The following is a 2858-nucleotide window of genomic DNA, read 5'->3' on the forward strand; positions in this document are numbered from 1 at the left end:
TGTTCGTAGGAACCCTTCGTACGAACAAAAGTAAGAGAAATTTAGGATAAGAATACGAACATGTTCTTGCATGAGGCCCAATGGGAGGACAAGAATAGAATAGGGCTGTAAACCAGAAATTTATCTCAATCTCCAGCTACTGCCACTTAACCGTAGTCAGGTTGCAGAGGCAACAGGTCCAGGAGAGAAACCCAGACATTTCTCTCCCCAGCGACGCTATCCAGCTCGTTCTGGGGGGCCCCGAGGCCTTCCCAGGCMAGAGAGGATRCATAATCCCTCYAGTGAGTCCTGGGTCTTTCCCAGGGACTACAAGTGGGACATGCCTGGAACAACTCTAAAGGGWKGCATTCAGGAGGCATCCTAACTGGATTCCCTAACCACCTCAATTGACTCCTTTCGATGTGGAGGGGCAGCGGCTCGACTCCGAGCTCCCCCCGGTTGATGGAACTCCTCACCCTATCTCTGARTTGGGCCACTCTATAAAGGAAGGCCAACTGTATTCAGGATCTTGCTTTTTCGGTCATGATCCATGCTTCAYGACCATAGGTGAGGGTTGGAACGTAAACAGACCAGTAAATCCTGAGCTTTGCCTTTCGACTCAGCTCTTTCTTCACCACGACTGAAGGACAAGGTCCCAATCCGTCAATCCATTTCCCGTTCCATCCTACCACCACTCATGAACAAGACACCCAGATACCTAGGCAGAAACTCTCCATCCCACTTGGAGGGGGGGGATTCCACTCTTTTCCGGTCAAGATATTACAGATATTAAATATAAAGATGTTATAATATTGTATTACACAATACAATATTTTATTSATTTGTTTGGATGGCAATACAATGTTTCTTGATATCAAACTGTCTGTCATGATACGATTTAGATTCTATTCTATGATCAATATGAAATGATTGTGTTAGATGGACATATGGTCCACATTGAGCACATGATGACAATATGGATCCATGTTTGTTGTTTTTCCTCAATGTAGTTGAACCATTTAATCGATATATCAATGTGGATTGATGTATTGGTACACCTCTAGCATAGAACACAAGCTGCTATCAGCAAAAAAAAAAGCAACAACAAACACGTAGAGGAGAGAGACTAAAGACAGAACCAGAATCAGGAAATGTGCTCAGTTTGTTCTCCAGCATTCTAAGTCTATAGCAGCAGAATGAAGGAATAAATCAGAAAACCTAAGTCTAACTATAAGATTTATCAAAAAGGAAAGTCTTCAGTCTAATCTTAAAAGTAGACAGAGTGTCAGCCTCACGGACAGAAACGGGAAGTTGTTTCCACAAGAGAGGAGCTTGAWAACTGAAAGCTCTGCCTCCCATTCTACTTTTGGAAACTCAAGGAACCACAAGTAAACCTGCAGTCTGAGAGCGAAGTGCTCTGTTAGGAAAGTATGTTATAAGATTGTTAATACAAAATATTGATTGTTGGGAGCTTTGTACCTATGTTAGGATTATCAGCTGGTATATTCCTAACATACAAAGAGCCCTRGCTTGAGAAACTGGACACTGGACATGTAGAGCAGCAGTCTGTGTGATGTAGACTGGACAATAGGTTCTTAATCACAGTAGTGTGGTAATGCAGCCATGTGTTTTGATCAAATCTTAAAAATATTTTGCACTCARTCTCTTCATATTAACTGAAGGTTTTCTCAAAGTMTGTGTTGTGAATGACTCTCAGATCTGACCACATGAAGTTGTAGGTTAACATCTGCAAATCAGACTGATGTTGCTAATGTTTACAGCTGTGGTGGCCATTTTGAATTTTGATATTARGTTGTGGTTGTACAGCAAATCATAATATTCTGAGAATTTTTACTTACTTTGCTCATACGTAAAGTACTTGGGAAAAAAACTAAGTAAAAGAAAAATTACATGAACAGAAAATGACTTTGGTAAAAAGTAAATTCCCCTGATGAGAAAACTACTGAAGTTAAAGTCCTAAAACTGTTCACAGAAAATGGGAAAGTAAAAGTAAAAGTACATTTACACACTCTCTAAGAAATAAACTGTTGAATTTACTGAACCAAACTGGTTCCACTAAGCCGGGTGGAGTAAATTGAGCAATATATGTATATTATTTGTTCAATTTACTCGACTAGGCTCAGTGGAGCCAGTTGACATGACTTTGTTGAGTAAATTCAACACTTCATTTTTTAGAGTGCAGAAACATCTTCTTTCACGATGAGTTTGAACATATTTAAATTTGAAATGAGTAACTATGTGCTATATTTTAAAGTAAAGAAGTAAAAGTATAATTTTTAGCTTTAAAATGTACTGAAATAAAAGTAAAAGTAGCAATTAAAAATAATTGGTAAAATTACAAATCCTCAAACTACTTAAGTACTGTAACAAAGTAAATGTACTTAGTTACYATAAACCTCTGACTTTGCTCAGGGTGTTTTGAGATATTTTGACAGCTGATTTTTGTAGTTAGAAGCAGAGTTTTGTGAAGTATGTGGTGCAACATTGGTCTCATTCTGTTGTAGAGACAGTCAGATTCTCTCAATGTTGGAGGAACAGTGAATTTTAAATCTGTTTTGTCCTTTAAATACACTTTTTTWAAAAAAAAATCATTATTAAACTATGATGCATTTCTTATTGACCTGTGTGTGACCTCCACCTACAGCCATCAAATATCATCAAGTATCTGCATCTCTTCATCTGGTTTCCGGCCCTCCGCCTGTGGACTCGGGGTGTTTGTTGTTTGCTTCCTGTCACAGAGGAAGTGCCTCACCCAGCTGCCTGGCTCCCTGTCGGCCCCACCTTTTATGAACAGAGGTTTGTCGGGGAGGGGAATGAGGCAGCAGCTGAAGTACCGGAGGATAGATAGARAGGCCAGA

Source organism: Austrofundulus limnaeus, unplaced genomic scaffold, assembly GCF_001266775.1.
Source record: "Austrofundulus limnaeus strain Quisiro unplaced genomic scaffold, Austrofundulus_limnaeus-1.0 Scaffold274, whole genome shotgun sequence".
NCBI classification, from domain to species: domain Eukaryota; kingdom Metazoa; phylum Chordata; class Actinopteri; order Cyprinodontiformes; family Rivulidae; genus Austrofundulus; species Austrofundulus limnaeus.